The sequence below is a fragment of the Zingiber officinale genome, chromosome 6B (assembly GCF_018446385.1).
Source record: "Zingiber officinale cultivar Zhangliang chromosome 6B, Zo_v1.1, whole genome shotgun sequence".
Classification (NCBI taxonomy): domain Eukaryota; kingdom Viridiplantae; phylum Streptophyta; class Magnoliopsida; order Zingiberales; family Zingiberaceae; genus Zingiber; species Zingiber officinale.
The window spans coordinates 90,715,048-90,739,020 of NC_055996.1; the positions used below are offsets into that span (position 1 = coordinate 90,715,048).

Below are 23,973 nucleotides of genomic sequence, written 5' to 3' on the forward strand. Positions count from 1 at the left end.
CCAGTGGGTGCATCAGGACAAGGTTCAGTCAGTACAAATTTATAGCTTTCAGCAGTAAGAACAATGTCCAGGTTTCTTTTCCAATCTATGTAATTAGGTCCAGTAAGTCTATTCTGTTGAAGTATGATGGACAGTGGGTTGAAAGTTATCCTAAGAATCACAAATAACTTTTGGTCAGAACTCTAAATTTAGAATAATATTGATTCCTCAAACAATACTATTTTAAATTAACCAACACCTCATAATACCGTGAATTTTGTATGTCACGTTAGTGTGGACGTATACAAATTCAACATTTGTAAAAGGAGGGTTTTAACCCATTAATTTTATTATCTTGTCAACCTAACTTTTTGACAAATAAAATTAATAGTTGGTATCATTTGGTCACACAAATAATAGCAGTGACTCCGATGGGGAGGATACTATTAGATGTGTCTAAGTGTATACCATTACTTGACACTAAGTCCATTAATAAGATTATGCCCCTTCCGTTGGGGAAGATCACACGCTCTTAATTAACTTCCTATAGTCATCCAAAAATGGAAGTCTGTTCTAGTGATCCACAAACAAACTCATCCGTTTAGAGCCAACGCGCAAACTTGTTTGCATCACTTACAAACCAGTAATGGAGACCATGGGATTTACTTAAAAATCACTCTCCCACTTAGTTATTTATAAATGAGGAATTTTAACTATGCTAGCCTACTAAACTTGTAAACTAACATGCACACACAACATAATATAAAAGCAATAAATAGAAATTTTAATTTTCAACTATTATGGCTTTTATCTCTAATTTTCCTCCGTGTGTTGTCATCCCAAGCTGCTGCCATATTTGGCCACCGCCACCGGGTCTAGCTGTCGCATCCATCTTGCTCCTAGTTCCGCTGCGCCTCTGGTCCTTAGAAGGTTCCACGCTTTGCAAGAATCGATCCGCGACATAAATAGAATTTTACATTTTGATCATATATTCCATAAAAGGAATGTACATGTATCTAGATCAAAAATAAAATCCTAATAAAACTAAATACAGCTCCTGCTGTATTTTAATACAATCATGCACACACAGAAAAATGCCCTTGACATGTCCAAGGGTCCAATCACACACATAATAACTAAAAGCCATAATAGTTGGATCCTACATCCACAAAGTTAGCACATCCTACTATTAACCTGCCTAAATTATGTATGACATGTGCATAATTAACCTAATACCAAATACACAGAGGCAAAACCCTAGCTCTGATACCAATTGTTGGTTGCTACTCGGAAAGCCTAGAGGTTCCACTGTACAAAAATTTTGTACAAAGATCTGAACCTTTTCCTAGCTACCATGTGTTCTTTTAAATTAAATTTTGGATCGCCTGCGGAACTTAACACGTTTGATCCAAAACTTAATCTATTTGTTCTTTTAGGTTTTGACTTGGATCTCCTGCGAAACTTAACACGTTCGACCCAAATCACCTTAAGTTATTAATTCCATTAAATATTAATTTCCATAATTGGTTCCCAGTACTGACGTGGCGAGGCACACGGCCTTCTTGGATATGGGAGCAACCACCACCGACTAGACAAAACCTTTTATAGAAATCTAATATTTAATTTCCTAAAACAACTTTAGGTTAACCGAAAAGAACAATCAAATCACAAGGAAAAGAAAAAAATAAAAGAACACAACATCGAAAAACATATTCGAAATTCTAGAACGTAAGCCTCTTGTATTTGGTATTATTTCCAAAAATAACTAGTATGATGCGGAAAGAAAAATTATTAGTTATACCTTTTAGAAAGACCTCTTGATCTTCTACCGTATTCCTCTTCTAACCTCGGACGTTGTGTGGGCAACGATCTTCCGAGATGAGAAACCACCAACCACCTTCTTCTCCTCCTAGCTAGGTTCGGCCAACAATAAGGAAGCTTCACCAAGGAAGAAAATCAAAACACCAACCAAGCTCCAAGAGATGCTAGCTTTCTCTCCTTCTTCTTCTTCTTCTCCAAGTAGTATCCGGCCACCACAAGAGCTCCAAGGGAAGAGAGAGGTTCGGCCACCACAAGAGAAAGAGGGAGAGGATGATGATGGCCGGCCACACCAAGGAACAAAAGAGGGAGAGAAAATAATAGAGGTTGTCTCATGAAGGCACCCTCATCCCTTCTTTTATATTCCTTAGCCTAGGCAAATTAGGAAATTTAATTACAATAAAATTTCCTTAATTTCCTTGACATGATTTAATTGAGAAAAATAAAATAAAATTTTCCCAATTAAATTCTAATGGCCGGCCACATCAAGAGATAAATTAGACAAGTTTTAATCAATAATTAAAACTTCCTAATTTGTTTCCGGAAATTTTAAAAAATTAAAATTTCTCTTTTAAAATCTCTTCATGGTTGATAAAAAGAAATTTCTATAATTTAAATTTTATCAACATGTGGATAATTTTAAAGAGAAAATAAAATATCTCACCAATCTACAAATAAGGAAAGAGATCTAATCTCTTTCTTTAATCTTTTGTAGATCTTTTATAAGAGAGATATTTTAATTTTAATTCTCTTTAATAAATTATTTCTTTCACATAATAAAAATTAAAATTAAAATTCCTTTTTAATTTAATTTGGCCGGCCCCCACTAGCTTGGGTTCAAGTTAGGGCCGACCACCCCAATTTATACCTAGGTCGGCCCTAGCTTGGCCGGCCCCCTATTGGTGGGTATAGGTGGGTATAGTACTCTATAAATAAGAGACTACGATAGGGACCGAGAGGAGGAATTGATTTTGGTCTCCCGATAAAATTAAGTATCCCGTGTTCGCCCCGAACACACAACTTAATTTTATCAATAATAATTCATTCCACTAGAGAACTATTATTGAACTACCGCACCAATCCCAAATTACATTTTTGGGCTCCTTCTTATTATGAGTGTGTTAGTCTCCCTGTGTTTAAGATATCGAATGTCCACTAATTAAGTGAGTTACTGACAACTCATTTAATTAATATCTTAGTCCAAGAGTAGTACCACTCAACCTTATCATCATGTCGGACTAAGTCCACCTGCAGGGTTTAACATGACAATCCTTATGAGCTCCTCTTGAGGACATTATCAACCTAGTATCTCTAGGACACAGTTTCCTTCTATAATCAACAACACACACTATAAGTGATATCATTTCCCAACTTATCGGGCTTATCGATTCATCGAACTAAATCTCACCCATTGATAAATTAAAGAAATAAATATCAAATATATGTGTTTGTTATTATATTAGGATTAAGAGCACACACTTCCATAATAACTGAGGTCTTTGTTCCTTTATAAAGTCAGTATAAAAGAAATGACCTCAAATGGTCCTACTCAATACACTCTAAGTGTACTAGTGTAATTATACAGTCAAGACAAACTGATACCTAATTACACTACGACCTTCTAATGGTTTGTTCCTTTCCATTTTGGTCGTGAGCTACTGTTTATAATTTATAAGGTACTGATAACATCATCTTCTGCACGTGACACCACATGCTATGTTATCTACAATATAAATTAATTGAACAACTACAACTAAATGTAGACAATTTGACCAAATGTGATTCTTTATTCAAAACAAATGTTTACAAAAGCTTAGGCTTTCAGTATACACTCCAACACTACATATACCTCTTCCTTAATTAGACCATTTGGAAAGGTTGATTTAACTTCCATTTGATATAATTTGAAACCCTTATGGGTCGCATAGCTTAATAACATTCTAATTTATTCAAGTCTGATGATCGGGGCATAGGTTTCATCGTAGTCAAATCCCTCAACTTGACTAAAGCCTTTTGCTACTAATCTGGCTTTGTTTCTAACAACTTTTCCTTTTTCATTTAGTTTGTTCCTAAACACCCATCTTGTTTCTATTAGTTTTTTATGTTCTGGTAGTGGAACTAGATCTCATACTTCATTTCTTTCAAATTGGGTCAGTTCCTCTTGCATAGCTAAGATCCAATCTGGATCACTTAATGATTCTTCTATTGTTTTAGGTTCGATGTTAGAGATTAAAGCTATTTGGCTTAGGTTTCTAAAGGCTTATCTAGTTTGAACTCTTAGGTCTGGATCACCAATTATTTGTTCAAGTGGATGGTTTGAGTTAACCCTTATTGTTCTAGTTGGTTCATTTTCTTGTGGTTGATGTTCTTCTTAGTATTCTTGACTTAGGTTTTCACTTGCTTCCCCTTGACTAGTACTGCCTCTTATAAAATCAATTAGTTGAATCTGAGTTTGTCCTAAGTTAAGGGTAGATTCTGTTGGATCGATACGCACATGAGAGGGGGGGGGTGAATTACGTGGTTTTCAAAAAACTCGTCTTTTCTTTTTAAAATCTAAAAACAAAGTACGTAGTGGGAAAGAAATAAGAAAGAGAGAACAAAGGATACAAGAAAACATAGTCGGTTTACTTGGTTCGGAGCTTTCGACGACTCATACTCCAAGACCCAGGTCTCGCGAACCCATCATGGATAATCCACTAAAAAGCCTTTTTTGGTACCTCTGGAAGAGGGAATCGAGTACAAGAAGATTAGAACAAGTGCAACACACTCACTTGTCCTTTTGCAGTAATTAAGTACGCAAATAGAACTTGTTACCAACATATAAGAATCGAGTGTAAGAGCATTCTTGTGTTGGTATCGGTCTACCGGCCGGGTTGGAAGTCCTTGGAATAGTCATCGAGCATAGTAGCTTCGTAGCAGAGTCGTAGCAGGAGCCTGGAGCAGTCGGAAGCTCAAACGGGTGCGTAGTAGCTTATATATAAGTGTTGTATTAAAACCTTCTCGAGACTGCCTTATGTAAGGCATGGAAGGCGCCTTTCATAGTTGTTGAAGGCATCTTCAACCTAAAAAATTCAATCCCGAACAATTAATAATAAAGAGTAGTAACTAGTTCATGTCCTCCTAGGACCAGGAACTAGTCACGGTCTCAGTTTTAGGGATCCCAAATGGACCTAAACTGGATCGACACCTGCTGTCCCTCAATCGAGACACGTCCTCACAAGGCTACTCTCCTCCAGTGACTTACCTTAACTTACTAATTTGCTAAACATCCGATCAGCCCCGTCGACCTGTCTGAACTTTATGTCAGCTATCCGGTCGGCCCGTTGACCTTGATGGACTTCATGCTAGATATCTGGTTGGCCCGTTGACCTATCTAGATTCCCTCAAACCTGTCAACTCCTACACACTGTGTTAGTACAATGGATAAAATAGTAAAGTAAAATAGTGTCAACATATTTTAGGATTTGCTGGTCCGGTCGACCGTGCGTGGTTGACCAGAAACCTATCGGTCACACATTACCTAGGGTTACCTCCCTACGGTTGTCTAGCTTTACTCACTAGGACTTCCATTGTCTGGCTTCACTCACCAGGACTTTCTCCACCTAGCTTCACTCACTAGGGCATGACTTCACTCACCAGGACTTCCACCGCCTAGCTTCACTCACTAGGACTTCCATTGTCTAGCTTCACTCACCAGGACTTCCTCCACCTAGCTTCACTCACTAGGGCCCGACTTCACTCACCAGGACTTCCACCTCCTGGCTTCACTCACTAGGGCCCGACTTCACTCACCGAGACTTCCACCACCTAGCTTCTCTCAATAGGGCCCGACTTCACTCACCAGGACTTCCACCACCTAGTTTCACTCACTAGGGTCCGACTTCACTCACTAGGACTTCCACTTGCCTAACCTCTAGTTAGGACTTCTCACCTGTCTATCCTTCATTTAGTACTTACCCTTGCTAGTTATCTAGTCCTAACTAGACTACCCTATTTCAAATATCAAGTCCTGTTGGATTAACCCTTGGTCAAACTGACCAGATTTGGGTGCATTGTCAAACATCGAAAACCTAGAGGTCAATTGCACCAACATATTCTTCAAACTTTATATTTGTGGGTTCTTCAATTCTTAGTATATTTTTGTTATATACTCTGCAACCTCTACTATTTAATGAGTATCCTACAAAGATTCTATTTTCTAGTTTTGAGGTAAATTTTCCTAAATATTCTCTTGTGTTCAGTATATGTAAGCTAGGCATCCAAACACTTATTTAATATTAGTTTTTTTTATTATAATAGAGTTCAAATGAGGTCTTATTATAATATTTATTTATTATCGTTCTGTTTTGTACATAGTAGGTTGTCTTTACAGCTTCTAGCCAAAAGTATTTTGGAAGTTGATATTCATTTAGTATTGTCCCGGAGGGTTCAAGTAGGGTTCTATGCTTTCTTTCTACTATTTCATTTTATTGAGGCATTTTAGGGCATGAAAATTCGTGATGATAATCATTTTTAAGACAAAATAGATTAAAGTTATGAATCTTAAATTTACCTCCATTATCACTTCTAATTCGTTTGATTTTTTAGTCTTTTTCATTTTCAGTTTATTTGTAAAAGTTACTGAAAACTTCAAACGTTTCATCTTTATTGTTTAAGAATTTTACCTAGGTAAATCTCGAGTGATCATATATTATTACTAGGCAATAAAGGCAATTTTTAGAATAATTTTTAAAATAATTTTTAGGCAATTTTTAGAATATTTTAAAATAATTTTAAAAATAATTTTTAGAATAATTTTTAGGCAATTTTTAAAACAATTTTTAAACAATTTTTAACATAATAAATTTTAAAATAATTATTAAAATAATTTTAAGGCAATTTTTAGAATATTTTAAAATAATTTTAAAAATAATTTTTAGTCAAATTTTAGAATAATTTTAAGGTAATTTTAAAAATAAATTTTAAAATAATTGATCCGGCGGTAAGAACAGGGGACCCCCGTTCTGGGAAGTCAACACCACGGGGAAGCCAGAGGAACAGGATGGGCCGACCAGAGAAGCATGGGCCGACTGTCCGTCCGGCCTACCGGTGACTGACAGATGGCAAAAGGCGTCCCGGCAGGAGTCGGGGTTCCGACGCTCGTTGAACATGATTATAGGGCCGAGAGGATGTCACGCTCGGCCGAAGACACAAAGTAACATACTGCTAACAGCCCACAAAGCACATGGCCAAGAATTGCCCAAGTAAACCATTATATATGTCCGGCCGGACGTAAGGCGAATGCCGGCCGGCCGAACTCACAGCGTGGATTAAGGAGAGAAGGACCAGGAACATCTTCTAACAGCTGTCATGCTCTATGGCTAACCCATACTCCAAATCTTACGATAAGGTGTTCCGCTGTCCCATCGAAGACGTGCGCAAACTGTAGCAGTATGGAGTCAGGTAAGCCTTCTGACAAGTCCTTACTGAGGTATGGGCTGGGGACACGTATTCACCTCGACATGTGTGCATGAGCTCCTTCCCAGCCCTATATAAGGAGCCTTGCACTTCACCGGAGGTACGCGTTCTACAATTCTCGGAGCCACTACTTAGTTGTTTGCTTGCCTGACTTGAGTGTCGGAGGGTCGTCGCCGGGGACCCCTCCCCGGCCCGACTTCTGTGCAGGTTCGCTGGAGCACCGCGCGATCGGCCGAAGATCTACGTCAGCAACTAGGAGAGCGCCACTTGCCCAGCGTCCGTTGATTCAGTGTTCGGACAAGATCAATAATTATTAAATAATTTTTAAAACAATATTTAACATAAACAATTTTAAAATAATTTTTAAACAAATTTTAAAATAAAAGATTTTTAAAATAATTTTTAAACAATTTTAAAATAATTAAAATATTTTTAAATAAGTTTTAAAAAAATTTAACATAATTTTTAAATAATTTTTATGTATCAATTTAATTAACATATGTTTAATTAATTTTTTATTTCAGGGTTTTGATTAAATCAATATTGGTATTTATCTAATTTAATTTAACTTTTAATTTTAAGTTAATTTTAATTTAATTTTAATTTTAAATTAATTTTAAGTTTGTTAAATCTTTAGTCATCTCACTCGATCTATAGTTTCAATCAGGAAATCCTATAATTTTGTGAGATGAATTAAATTGAATTTCAAGGTTTCGTTTAACTTTATGTTAGATTCAAGTTTAGTTTTAGGTTCAACAAATAGACATTCTTTGGATAAACTTCTATGCTATGGTGAGTCACCTGGACATCATTAGAGTAACCATGCCTTTGAGGTTTTCCAAATAGTTCTATTCACTGAACTTATTACAAAACTTTGGTCTAACTAGTTAGGATTCGCAAGAGGTAGCTTCAATTAGTTCCACTAAGCCAAATGCACCAAGTTGAAGCTATATCTTCCTAGACATGTATAGACAGAGTTTTCCCGAACTTACTATCATCCAAAACTTCACCAGTATTGTTGGTCAAGTTAAACTTTTTGTCTCTATTTAGACTAGCCCTAATTACCCATCTGGGTAAGTTGTTGATTTTTGAGGTGCCAACTAGTTTGGAGCATCTCCTGAATTATTGAATATTTATTTTATTAGGTTTATTTAAGTTTTAAGTATTAAGTTAAGTGTAGATTTTATGTATTTTAATTTATGTTTCTGATTTAAGTTTTGAGGTGCATACTATGAAACTTTGGGAAAAAGTAATAGAAAAAAGATTAAGGAAGAATACCACAATGACAGAAAATCAATTTGGATTCATGCCTGGAAGGTCGACAATAGAAGCTATACATCTTCTTAGACAATTAATTGAAAAATATAGGGAGCAAAAACAAGATCTACACATGGTATTCATTAACTTAGAAAAAACTTATGATAGAGTCCCAAGAGAAATTATCTGGAGAATTCTAGAAAAGAAAGGTGTTAGCGTAACATATATTGAACTAATTAAGGATATGTATGATAATGTAACGACCAGAGTAAAAACTTCAGGCGGAGTAACTGAAGCATTTCCAATAATGATAGGATTACATCAAGGATCAGCTCTAAGTCCCTATCTTTTTATACTAATTATGGACGAACTCACTGCACACATTCAAGACACACTACCGTGGTGCATGCTGTTTGCAGATAATATTATTTTAGTAGATAAAACACGTAAAGGAGTAAATGCTAAACTAGAATTTTGGAAGGAAGCACTAGAAGGGAAAGGTTTTAAACTTAGTAGATTAAAGACAGAATATATGGAATTTAAGTTTAGCAATATTAGAAGTAATGAAACAATTGTTAAGATAGGAGAGGACGAGTTGCCTGGAACCGATAGATTTAAATATTTAGGATCATTTTTGTAAAACGATAGAGGAATTGAGAGAGATGTTTTTCATAGAATACAAGCAGGATGGGTGAAATGGAGGGGAGCGTCGAGTGTTTTATGTGACTGTAAAGTACCTCTTAACTTAAAAGTAAGTTCTATAAAATCGCAGTTAGACCTGTTATGTTATAGGAACTGAATGTTGGGCTATGACTCGAGCACATGAGCAGAAGATGAGAATTGCAGAGATGAGGATGTTAAGATGGATGTGTGGACATACGAGGATGGACAAAATAAGAAATGAGAGCATTAGAGAGAAAGTCGGAGTTGATTGATGAAAAACTCCGAGAGACATGTTTAAGATGGTACGAACATGTACTTAGACGACCAATAACTGCTCCAGTTAGGCGATGTGAAACTATGATAACATGCATATTAAACGAGAAAGAGGAAGACCAAAAAAGACTAGGTTAGCAACAATAAAACAAGATAAAATTTATTTTAATATAGATGATGATATAATAGGAGATAGAGCTCAATGGCATAAAAGGATTCATACAGCCGACCCCACCTAGTGGGAAAAAGCTTGGTTGTTGTTGTTTCTGATTTAAGTTTGATTTGTTATTATATTTATTGATTAATTTCATAATCAAGAGATACTTGATTATATCTTGGTTTTTTTATTTAAATTTGGTTTAGACTTGTAATTTAAGTCTAGATTTAAAGATATGGTGAGATTATTAACTATTTTTTCTAGTTTATAAATTTATTTTTCAGAAGATTATTTTATTTTTCTAATTTTCTAAAGCTTAAAGATAAATTTTTAAACTTTCAAGGGTTATTAAACAATTTTGAATTAGCTTGGTTAGTTAAATTAATTGATTTATTTGAGTGAGCATGCATATCTAATTTTTGGGGAGAATCTAAAGTTGAGCAGTAGTGATTATCCAAATTACTAACATGAGTAGAAAAAAAAAATAGGATTTTCATATATTGTAAACTTACTAACCTTTACTACTCCTGGATCCTCGGATACTTTTTTTGGGGCATTGAGGTTTGTAATGACTTATCTTTTTGCACATAAAACATTGAGGGGGCGTTTGGTTTATGAGAATAAGAATGGGGAATGGGAATAGCAATAATTGATTGCTATGGTTGATGTTTGGATTATAGGAATGAAAATACAAATAAGGGAATGATTCTATATAATTGGGTAATAACTCATTCTCATGTCTCCCCCCTTCAATGAGTCATTACTCTATTTTCAACAATCAAAATATTCCCTTATTCCAAAAATACCCTTGACAAAAACTAAAATTTTCCCTCTTAATTTCAAATATCAAAATATATTTATTTAATTTTCCTTTCATATCACTTTCTCTCTTTATTCTCCCTTATCATATTTTCTTATTTTCTTTGTACATGAGGTGTTACCACAATGAGGTTTGGGGTTCAAATCTCGGCAAAGCCGAGGTAAATACCTCCCTTATGTAAGACCGTTAGATTCGATAGAGGGGGGGGGTGAATATCGATTCGAAAATCTCGAGTTAAAACGCAGCGGAAAAAGTAAAGAAGTAAAGAGATGAACACTGTTGATTTTTACTTCGTTCGGAGCCTGTGACGACTCCTACTCGAAGGCCCGTACTCCTTGAGTATTTTCGTTGGGCAATTCACTAGCAATTCGGATAATTACAATTTACGTACAAATATTGCTAATGAAAAGAAAGAAATCAAAGCTAACCGACAAACAATGAATTAAAAAGGAGAGCCGGAGTGAGTCGTCGGAGCTTTGTGAACGTCGTTGGAGCGCAGAGCAGCAGAGTGATTGGACTCAGAGTTCTCAGAAGACTTGTATATTGAAGCTCCTGCCTGGGGCTTCTTTTATATGCTGCTCCGGGCGCCTGGATCCCCTCCGGGCGCCTGGAATGTGACGTAACACTCCCAACCAGCATGCTCCAAGTGTCAACGTCGTCCTGGGGATAAAATTTGCCTCCGAGCGCCGGATCCTTCCAGGCGCCCGGACTTCCGGGCGCCCGGACCCATTCCCTGCGCCCGGAGTTCCGGGCACCAGAAGCCTGTAAAGACAGTTTGTTAGCACATTTTAAGTTCAATAAATTAATAGCATCGAGTATGACTTAGATTCGTCTTTCCGAGGCCGGAATCTAGTCACGATCTCGACTTAGATATCCGAAATGGATCTGCCGGATCGACGCCTAATGTTCCCTTCCGGGAACGCGTCCTCGCATCACTCCCCTCCTTGGTGACCTCGAACCCGCGCAGCACGTCGTAGGTCGGCACGTCGAGCTTGGGCAGGTAGTCGTACGCCCAGTCGTTCTCCTTGGTGGCCTTGTCGCCCCACATCGCCTTCTGGAACGAGACGAAGCCAAGCGTCCGGTCAGCCCGTCGACCCGCTTGGACTTCTCGTCAGCTATCCGGTCAGCCCGTCGACCTAGCTGGACTTTTCCTGCACACTTGATCAAAGTGTCAGACAACAACACAACTAACTTAACCTACTTGTCATTCATCAAAACCTGGGTTAGACCGTTAGTGCTACCCGCACCAACACCTTATGTGCTAGTCATTATTTCAAAGGCTAGTAGCCGCCCGTGATTTACCTCCTCCGTGTTAGTCCTGGGATGGGTTGGTGGAGGCGCTGGGGCGCGAGCGTATTCGCCTTTTTTGCCACAATATTTTCTTATTTTCTCTCCTCATTTTATGACTCACTTTCTCTCTCCTTAATCTCTCTCATCACACTTTCCTTCCTCCTTTTTCTCATTACACTTTCTCTCTCCTTAATCTCTTCCATCAGACTCTCTTCCCTTTTTTTTTTCTCATCACACTTCCTCTGTCATCATACTTCCTCTCTCATCATACTTTCTCTCTCCTCAATCTCTCACATCACACTCTCTTTTCTCTTTTTTCTCATCACATTTTCTCTATCATCATATTTTCTCTCTCCTCAATCTCTCCCATCACATCTCTCCCCTTTTTTTCTCAACACACTTTCTCTCTCATCATGCTTTCTCTCTCCTCAATATCTTCCATCACATTCGCTTTACTTTTTTTCTCATCATACTTTCTCTATCCTCAAGCTCTCTCATCACACACTCTCTCTTCATTTTTTTCTCATTATACTTTCTTTCTCTTCATCCTCCCTCATCATATTTTTCTCTCTCATCTTCTATTATTACGCTCTCTCCCATCATACTCTCTTTCCTCATTTTCTCTCATCACATTTTTTCTCTCATCACACTTTTCTCTTATCATTCTTTCTCATCATATTTTTCTCTCACGTTCAACTTTCTCTTACATCTAATTTTTTATCTTTTCTTTTATTTTAAGAGTAAAAAAGGAAATTTTGATTGATTCCACTAGAAAATATTTAACTAACTAAATATTATTTTTAAAAATGATATTATCATATTCATTCTCATTCCATAATACTATTATTCCTATTCTGATTTTTTTTTTAGGAAAGAACCAAACTCCCTCTGAATATGCTCTTTCTGTACTTTTAGCCTCTGTTTGGATGGGGTGAGATAAGATTCATTAACGGAAGGGGATGGAAGGGAAAGGGAGGGAAAGGAAGGGAAAGTAATATATTTATCTTACCCTTGTTTGGAAAGGAGGGAAAGTTTATTTGAGAGGAAAGAGATGGAAATGAAGGTTAAATATATAAATTTACAAAAATATCCTCTTATTTTTTTAATAAATCTGCATGTAAAAAAATAAATAAGGATAAAATTGGAATAAATTTTCCTTACCTTTCCTTACACCCCAATTTGGGGTGTAAGGAATTTAGCTGATTCCGAACATACAAGGGGAAACTTTATCCTTCTCTCCCCTTTTTCTTCATGGCTCACTTTCTCCTAAATAAGTGTAAAAATTTATTTTATCCATGTTTATCTTTTCCTCCCTTTTACTCATCTCCTCCCAAATAGAGAATAGAGAGTTAGTTGTATAGTTCGGACGGTTCGGAGAAGCCTCCGTAGGTAATCTCACGAACGGCCGTCTGTGATATAAACTGGAGCGCTCATTCCGCTACACGAGCGCCGCAGTGAGACCACCAGTCGAGAGCAGTGGTGGACGAACTAACCCTTCCTTTGTACGATCTCCCGACAGCGGATTATCGAGAGTAATCGCGCAGAAGCAGCGACAGTGTGACATGGAAGTGGAAGCTATTCTTTCCGCTCTGATCCCTTCCTGGAGCTCAGTAAGTGCCATCTCCTGTTTTCGTCGCTCTCTCACTCTCTCCGCATAAGTTCTTGAAATTGAGTGGTAATTTTTTTTTTTTTTGATCTTTAGGTCATTCTCCTCTTCTGCTATTTCGGGTACTTGGCCGTCGCCGGATCCGTACTTCCGGGCAAGATCGTTCCTGGCGCCGTTCTCTCTGATGGATCTCGTCTCCACTACCGATGCAATGGTACGCCTACCCTTATTTTGACGTACTTTCTCGTGTTCTCTTCTTTTGGGTCATTCTCGTATTTAAAACTCAGGTTCTGGTAGAATAAAAAAGTCCATTCAATTTATGCCTGATTTCTGGTATGTCCACCAAGTGTTTATGAATAATGTCTTATTGCTTATTTGGTTTCAATCTAAATATAGAGGAAATTTATTGTTTAGCTGATTAATAGGAAAGCATTAGTAAGATCTTCACATCGCTACCCATTGGCGGTCCAAATGGCTGGAATGGTTTCTGGACCAACCAACGGAAACCAGTCTTTGTGGACCGTACTACTCGTTGAGCTAAACATTAAACAACTATTTGTTTGAGATATACCATCTAATGGCAGTCAAATCATGACAGTAATTCTTGTTTTCTTCATCCTTTTCAGGGCTGTTATTACTTTTGCTTTTACTGATACTTTTACCAACTGGTGTTTATATGAAGTGGATGCCCCCTACGGTACGTTCTTGCAATTAACTGTTGATAGGGGAACTTGTCTTTTGCATAAAATTATATCAACTTAATTCAGTATTCATCATATCTAGCAATTTTATATTGTTGCAGTATTTTAGTAATTTTGATGAATGGATAATTAAGATATTGTTTACTTTTTGAAATTATTTGTAGGTCATAGCTGACAAAGGATTTGAGTTGCTATCCACAACTTTTATCCTCAGCCTGATTGTAAGTGTGCTTTCAGTAAGGAAAAAACCTGTTCCGATTTTTGACAGTACATTTGCACTATGATGATTATTTAGTCATATATATCTGAAATTTTTTTGACAAGGTTTGGGTGTGATTTTCTGACTATATTCTGAGCATTTTGAGGTCCTACACATTACTTGATCATCTTGGGAGCTTAGTGAGTGTGGTGGTTCCTGAATGTGATACTCTTGGTTTCAATTAGTTTTATTACTGTACTGTCTTCTTTTAGGTTTGAGGAGTAAAGAGAGAAAAGGATTCTGAACGTAATTAGAAGAGATCTAGACGACTAACATACAAGTACAACCCCATATAATGCTTAGTGGTTTAATAAGATCCACTTAGCAAATTCCAAATACTTGGCCCATATGACGTCACCACTCACCAGTGGTTGCAGCTCGCCATTTGAGGCAGCAGTGACAGTGAATGTCTTGGCCGGGAAGAGGGAGACAAAACATTAAAGAGAAAAAAAAATGAGATAGGGCTTATGTGATCGCACAGGTGGATAAGATTAAATTGAGTTTTTTTTTTTAAACGACACTTGTCCTTTGGATCATTACTTAACTAATCATGCAAACAATTATGCCTATTGACCAAGTATGTTTTCCCACATAATGTGATTTCTTCATTCAGCTAGGAGTGGTACTTTGCTGTAAGGATGGTTAAGTTGATTCTGTATCTTAGATACTAAGTTCCTCATAATCGCAGAACAGGAGCCTATGCAACTCATTTTGTTTGGCTACTTAATTTTATTCTTTTGATGTAAATTATGGGAGCGAGGAATCTAATTTTCTAGCTCGCTTTATGTGGGAAACACATCCATTCGTTGAAACCGGAAGCAAATGACCACCCCTGATTTTACATCCATTTTTATTCAAATACCCTATAGTAGGAATATGAATAATTGAAATCTGATTTTTGATTATTCATGTTCCTGCTTAAGATGTACATTTATTGACTTTGTTCCAGGTTTCCTTGATTCTGTATGCCACTGGTCTTAAGTCAAAGAATCAGAGTTCTTCTTTGAGACCACACGTCACAGGAGATTTTGTTCATGACTGGTACTGTGTATTAGCTGTTCATCTTATGTAATCTTTGTAATTTGCTCATATCTGCTACTTGGTAGGATAAAAAGGCTAGTTTTTTTTTTCTTTTCTTTTTTGTTAAATTTGACTAATTTTGCTTTAAGGGAGGTAACACGCTTGTGCAAGAATGATGTCTAATAATTTGATCATATTCCATAACCTTCTAAAATACTACCATGGTTTTTCTATGTCCACACACCCAGAAAGTTGTGCCTATATTCTCTTTTAATATCCCTAGCCAAAACTAATTAATGGAAAATTTTGGTGCGATGTTTTTCCTCTTAAGATATATTTAGTTGTTATTGGATTCAAAATACTATCTTATGGATGATGGTTTTTATAGATATCTGAACTGAGAGTGAACTTTTGTATAGTATATCAAACATGAATAATCTTTGTCACCTCCTGTGAATATTACTTGTGTTACTTGCACAATTTTTACATAATAGTACCCTTGATGTAAACCTTTAATCACAAGTTTTAAAATTAGTGGGGGTGCGATAACTGATTTTCTTTTAATTAACATTAAAGATCAACTCTAAGTCTCTTTTAGTATTAGATGAATCATCAGTTATTTTCAAGTTAAACCTCCTTAATATATGTTATTGGTAGATAATATTGTACTAATTTATGAGATGTAAATAGAATAAAAAAATTTGAATTTGTAGAAGAAATTTAGAAACAAGAGTTTCTAAGTCAAGCAGAAACTAAAATTCGACCTATGAAATGTAGGTTGGAAAATAATCAAGAGAAAAGTTAAGATTGATAACATGTTTGTAAGTAAGAATTGTAGATATAGTGATGTAATTACATGATAAGATATCAATGAAAATGTCATTAATAGGATAAAGAGTAGGTGGTTGAAATAGAGAAAAACTTTTGAAGTCTCATGTGATCATCATGTGCTCTGAGACAAGAATGCTAGATTTGTGGGCTTACCAACAAAGATGGAATAAAAATACTACTAGTTGAAGAAATTGAGCATAGTTCTAAGAGCATGTTCAAAGGTGCTCAATGGATTCTTTAGTTGGATGAGTTGAATCAATTAGAGATGGATCTGCATGGGGTAGTAAGAGGCCAAAGGAGACTCTAGATAATGCATTAAACAAATAATTTAATTGATTTGAGTATTACTAGTGATGCAACTTTGCATGAAGCGTAATGGAGAAGATCCATGTATCCCAACCTAAATAATTGAGTAATTGTTCTCTTTTGGTGCTTATACTTCTCCTTTGGAATTTCATTAGTTGAGCAACCAATTTGCTAAAATTATAGCATCAGATCTCAATGACAGGGTAAGATTTCATGCAATCTTGTTCATTCGCTGTTTTCCTTATGAACTTTCTTAATGCGTGGCTCTTTTTTAGATTAACTTGCTATCTTCCACTTATATGTTAATGTTTTTCTAAGAGATGAAAAACCTACATTGCTTTCACAATGATATATTTATCCAACTTCTCTCTGCAGAATACTTGTTGATGCCTGTTATTTATGGTTTTTAATCAGGTGGTTTGGGGTGCAACTTAATCCTCATTTTTTTGGAATTGACCTCAAGTAAATTTCTTGGTTCTTTATTTTACAAGTTTTTCCTATTTGTTGGCATAATGGCATGATGAATACCAATTCTTGTGTGCCACTTTATTATGAATCTTCTTCATATAGCATTGCCTAAAATTCACTGGAGGATAACATTGATGTAATTGACTCCTGATAGCTGGTACTATCACAGCTTATTGATGACTGATGGAAGATATTATGCCTTAATAAACAAAAAAGAGAGACTAAGCCTTTTTGTGTCAGCAATTAACAGTATGTTACCCGAGGGACTTGAACTCTTAAGTTTAGTGATGCTCAACAGTGATGATTGCTGAAATACCATCCAGCTCTGGGGTCAACTACATCAATCGTTGGTGCCATGCCACCAAAGAAATCTATAATCTTTTACTAGTTAAAGCTGGCAAAACATGGCTTGCTTTTGTGTATCCTTGGTTCTGACTACAACATCTTGAAACATATTAAATCTGTCTTTTGTTCCCACAATAAAAAAAAGTAATATCTGGCTTTTTTGAACTCGTCTTGTGCTTAAAGTTACTTGATTACTTGAATAAAGTATGTTACTTGATTAGGACTTGAACTAAAGTGTTGCCATTTACATGTATTTGAGTATTATGAATTCCTAATTTTTAACATAGATTTTGGTTTTTTCCCATGTAAAGAGGTGAAGGTGGGATTTGATTGACAGATTTTGGACAATGATATAGAAGGCTTTTTTCAATTAGAGCTAGCAGACATTTTCATCTGTTCTTTTTGTGTATTGATATCTGTTTATCGTATTTATTTATGATGTTGCCTAATAGGTACATAGCTTAAGAAAATAAGAAGTATATTCCTTTTGGTTCTTATTTTATGCTTCAATTTCTATTCACATTTCTGCTCTCGTATTTTGATTTGTTAGATTTAAATGTTACTCTCCAGATTTTCTTGGTCTGTAATCATTACTGTTTTTCTTTTCTCTTATTACCACACATACATCAAGCTATCATATTGCAAAAGAATGGCCTATGTACTTTAAAATGTAAAAGCACCAAGTATCATGACTATTCCCTTAACATTTAAATATTGTGCCTCTTTGTAGGTTTTTCTTTGTTCGAGCTGGAATGATGGGTTGGTTGTTAATCAATCTCTCTCTATTAGCAAAGAGCTATGAAGCTGGCACTACAAATGTTTCAGTTATTCTTTATCAGCTATTTTGCACGGTACATACAATCAAATTTTCATGCTGTCGGTGTTTGCATTATCTGTTTTTGTTAATTCATGTATTTCTCCTTCTTATAGTTATATGTCCTCGATTACTTCTTCTACAAAGAGTTCATGACCTCCACGTAAGTATCTAATCTATGCTAGCCTTCACTTATTATTTGGCACTTTCAGGTTCACTATCATTAAAGCTTAGATCCTGTTTTCTTGCACACCTACGGTTCATAGTGCATACTCCAATGATTAACTGCTGAGAACTTCAACTAAATGTCAAAAAAACCTCTTCGGAGCATCCCTATCATCCATAGGTTTATAGACATTATAAAATCTATTTGATAATGAATAAGGTATCCAAGTTCTAACTTGGTATGACAGCCCGCTCAGTTGCCCATTATATCCCTTCCAGTTATATCCTCCTTCCTAACCTGTGTCATTACTGTCGCCTCATCTCACTTGCTTCTCTCTTTTCTCTGCTTCCCTCAATCCCGACAGACAATCATCCCTCCTTTGTTTCTCCCCACTTTTCCCCACCTTCCCTTTCCATTGCATCCACTGAAGACTAGTTCCACAGTTCTGATCCCTTATCTCTCTTCAACAGTTCCTGTATAAATTTGATCCCCATCCACTCCTTAGACAGTTCCTAGAAAATAAATTATTGACATTTTCTGCTACTCAATTTATGTTTGTGTAACAGGCCATATTCTAACCTGAGGGGCAATGTCAAAAAAAACTATTGGGGATAATCTAGTCTAGGGTATGTTTAGTTTTATGCCTAATTTCATACCATATTTAGGTCTATAAATATATTTAACTTAAATCCTATCTATAATATTACTATAGATAATTGAATATCTTATGTGTCGTGATTAGCAACCCATGATTATTGGTGTCTTTTTTATAAACTGTGATGGCTTCAAAGGACAATTGTAAAAGATATAATAAATTAATTCAATTTCTGTATTTAGGAGGATTCTGGAGGTATAAAACAGAGCATGCTTGTACCTGTTGATTTTTCTTCTTTGTTTAATCACATTTTGGTTCTAGTAATTCTCATTTACATGTAAAGAATGGGAATATGTCTCCATATTGGCAATGTTAATTTTTGAGATCCTATCATGAATGTTTTCTGTTCTATCCTGACTCGTTTCTATTTCTGTGTGAATCTTGGTCATCATATTAATTTTCTACTTTTTGGTCGTACTTTTACTTTATAGATGGGATATTATAGCTGAAAGGTTGGGTTTCATGCTGGTATTTGGAGATTTAGTCTTTATTCCCTTCACTTTCAGTATCCAGGCATGTTGCAACTCAGTTTCACAATGCCAGAACTATGTTTATCACTTTCAGAATGGAAACTGTTACATGTGTAATGATTGGGCATGTTGTCCATGCTCAGTACACGCCCTGATGAATTGATAATTTTATTAGATTTGCAGGACACCCAAAAGTACCAATCTTTTTGGGATTCATATTCAGTTTTCTTGTTTGAGTATACTGATATTTTTACATTATATCCTTTTTAAATTATCTCTTTTCCTTTAACACTAAATTTCGGTTGGTTAATAAGGAATCTTCATATCTTCACAATGTGAAACTCCAACTTAAACAAATACAAATGGTTTCATTAGAAAAAATTATATGAGTGGGCCACTCATGTAAATCTTATTTGGTATCTGGCTAGATGGCAAAGTTTGGCAAGTTTGTTTTGGCTCAATGCTGGCAGAATAAATCTGAAATCGTTAAAGGGAGAGAATTTCAGGGTAAGAGAAAACTAAGGTAGCGAATGTCAAAACATACCTGTCCTAGATCTTACCCTGTTTCATCCTTCCTGTGTAAGTTTAGAAATAAACAAAAATCTGAATATTTTGATTTTTTTTTATGATTTCATGTCTATTATGATTGTCACTCTGAGTAAATTGACATCAGCCTCATCTTCCTTTTGATGAGAGTATCTTCTGAGTCAATAGAAATTTCAGGAAATTTTGTTTCTCAATAGATGCTACAGATGGGTTTCGATTAGTTTTATCATGAGTTAGATGTGACTAGTTTGATATTGAGTCTGAATGAAGTAAGGCAAAGACGTTTTAACTCTTCTGAAAAGTTCACTTCAAATAGGAAATATTTTTCAAGGGATTCTGTTTCGTGATAGACACTACAGAAGGTATTTAATTATATATCTGTCTGTCACAAGTTAGATAGTGATTAGTTCGACTCTAAATGCCTTAAGGCAAGGGCATTTAACTCTTCTCCAAAGTTCAATTCCGATAGGAAATGGGTGTATTCTTTTTGCAATGGAGATGAAATCTGCTTTTAGCTGTTTTTTTTCAGATTGGAGTGGTTGGAGAAGGTTCTGAATAAATTGTGATTGGTTGAATCACCCTGAAATGACAAGAATTATCACAAGTTTGTGTACATTTCCAATCTTGACATTGTGAAATACAGATGAATTGTTTGTGGGAAATGAAAACTAATTTGGAATATGCTAAGTATTGGCCAAGTATATCAGACTCTACCTGTACAATCTTGGTTAAATTTAACCATTTTCAATCAATTCTATGCTTTCTCCTATTTCAGAGTTGGTCTTGCATACCCTATTGGGTGGCACATAGCTGAAGGATCGAGAAAAAGGAACAGGGAGTTTAATCATATATTATTATTAGATGATTATCTAGCTTGTTGTTAACAAGATGAAGATATTTGGCCAATCTGATTTAACCATTTATATACGAATTTTGCTGCTGAAGGAAGCTAACCAAGCAAAAATTGCTTCGGTTTTTTTTCCTGATATAATAGTTTCACTGGTATGTAGCTTAACATATATCAATTGCTGATGCCTTTCTTTAAGTTGTAAACTCAAGTCTTATTTGGTGCAAATTATTAGATTAGAGTCTCCAACTTGGTTTGTCAAACTTGTCAGGGCTGGTGGCTTCTGAAAAGCAAAGTTGAGCTGACAAAAGCTGCCATTGTTGCCAATTGCTTGGGTTTCCTGATTGGTTAAAGTTACTTTTTTGCTTTTGGGAGAAAAGTATATAGTAAATCATATTCTAGGAGATGGTGAAACTAATGTTGCTCAAGTTTGTATTGATTATTCTGAGGTATCATGCAGTTACATGATATTCAGAGGAGCTAACACGCAAAAGCATGTATTTAAGAAGGATCCTAAAGCTCCCATATGGGGTAAACCTCCAAACGTGGTTGGGGGAAAACTACTTGCTTCGGGTTACTGGTAAATTTGTTCAACTTCATTGTTTTGAATTTGTTTCAGTTATTTTTGTTTAATTATCTGTAACCAGTTAAAATCAGAAACTTGATTGCATAGCTGCCTACAAGTCCTTAAATTTGCTTCTCATGTAATTTAGAATGGATCTTCATTCTTCACTCAGATAAATATTGTCATTCCCCTTTTTCTGGTGTATGTTGTATATCTACAACTTACTTCCATGGGAACACTAGTGCTAGATCGTACAGCTTACTTTTCTGCTGAAAATACTTTGTCAAGATTTCTGCTCTAAGTTCCTTAATCATCTCGTTTTCAGGGGAATTGCAAGACACTGCAATTACCTTGGTGATCTACTGCTTGCGCTTTCATTCAGCTTGCTGTGTGGTGCAAGGTGATGATACCTGTTCAACCCCATCTAAGTTGTTAGCTACTAGAAGTAGATAGCAATGCTTGATTTATTGTTTTTCTTGCAGCTCTGCTATTCCCTACTTCTATCCTACATACCTCCTTATTCTACTGATTTGGAGGGAGAGACGAGATGAAGCCAGGTGCTCGCAAAAGTATAAAGAGATCTGGGTAGAATAGAATACTGCAAGCATGTTCCATGGAGGATACTGCCATATGTGTATTAGGGATGCTAAAAAAAAATTAGAGAGCTCGTAGAGGTGATACATATGTCAGCTTGCCATGGTACTATGGTGCAAGTGTGAAACTTGGAATGGATATTGCAGCCTCTAGTTTTTGTGTTAAAATAGGCTGATGCTACCCATCGAGCTGTTTGCAAATGGGACATAATCCTCATGCTATGAATATTTGCTTATGTTTATCCAGTACTCATGCGTAATTCCCGCATGTTTAAAATTGGATCTTTAAAATTCATCTGCATAGCTAGCTTATATTCCACTTCTTGAACAACTAGCTCCTAAATTTTCTCATTTGTACTGTCTTTAATAATGCTTGCTCATGTATCGTCACATCTGGTTCATTTAGGATTTAGTTTAGGAATTCTGCAAACAATCGCACATTGGTAAGAATTATTGATTTGATGCAGCAATTATGGTCATATGATGATGAACATTTGAATCGTTAGGGTAAATCAGGGTTCTTGTTGCATTAGAGCGTTGGCCAATCTTTCATTTCATTGGTAGTAAGAGAGTAATTTGCTTTTCTTTTGTATGGCAAAGTGAAAAAGATCCTTGTCTATATCCCCTTTAAATACATTTGTTATGTATTTACTTTTTTCTTTGAATCGAGATAGATTAGTTTTGCATTCTATCCTCTCTTTTTTTATTCACCTTTTTGTTTTATCCTAAAGTGGGAAAAATCTCTACTATCTAGTAGAGATGGTTGTCTTATCCTACGATCAAATAATATTTGACTGAAGCTCTTAACTTATATTTCTTGCTTAGGATTCATTCCCAGTAAAAAATCAGCTCTTATAAAGTCAATGAAGGATGCTCTTAGTCTTGAAACAATGATGCAGCGGTATAGTGCATCTATACCATTTTTAATTTTTGTAAATATTTAAGAATTGAGTTTTAGTTTTTAGTAAATTAACGAATGAGTTTTTTTTTTATGGACAATCTAAGAACATTGGATTGATTGATCTAAATATGTTTTTATTTATTTTAGTAGTTGTTGGAAAAATTTTATACAATGGGCAGGTTATTCTTAGACTCAATCGTCATAAATTGAATGTTTAGTATCAACTAACAATTTTTTTAAAAAAAAATTAATTAAATCAATAAAATAAATTGAAGGGATGCTCTAACAATATCAGGGTTCGAGCTATTCAATAACTCGTCTATTTCCGTCTCATGCTAATATTCGTTCCGCTCGTCTGTTGATGATTTATCTGACATTAGGCTAATGTAGCACTTTTGTCCTTTAGCATACGATCGTCAACTTTATCTGAGAAGTCGAGAATGTGACCACCAATAAAATATTACAAATAGCTTGAAAGCAAAGATATTTTTAATAATAAATTGAGAGAGAAGAATTAATCTGGTATTTTTCTTTATTTTTTAATTATAAATTAGAAAATTGAATAAGCCACCTGGTATTTCTCTTGATTTCACGAAGAATCTATCTTTAGATTATTTGATAATTCAATGATGCCCTTGCATTATTTGGCACCTGGCACTATGAGAAACAGTAGAATATCAACTAGGTATGGCGTAATTAAATTTTCTGTCCTCAATATCACCTGTTCCCGTATCTTATTCATTATCCCAGTTCACTACCAACGGCCTCCGGTCACTACCCTGATCAATACTATAACCCTTGGGAAAGATGAACCCAAGGAGATCGCGATCGGCACTATCGGCGCCGGAATCCGGTCAGATTTGAGCAAATTTTCCTTTTCCGTCGATCTAAGCCCCTGCTCTGATCTGGCCGGATTCCGGCACCGATCCTGCCGATGGCGATCTCCTTGGTTCACCTTTCCTAAGGGTTATAGTATTGATCGGGACGGTGACCTCCGACTGCCGACGATGAGCTGGAACGATGTGTGAAATACGGGGACAAAAAGATTTACGAAGAGAGGATTTGATTTCAAATTTTATGCGTTCACTTTTGGTAGAACGAAAACGAAGAGACGGAAGCAACGTCGTATACAAGAAGTGAGGTATTATGGGGACGTAGAGGGAGAG

General features: G+C 35.9%; 1 pseudogene; it reads left to right on the plus strand.

Moving 5' to 3' along the window:
• Positions 1 to 13,068: 13,068 nt before the first annotated feature.
• Positions 13,069 to 22,205, plus strand: LOC121993101 (annotated as a pseudogene).
• Positions 22,206 to 23,973: the final 1,768 nt, after the last annotated feature.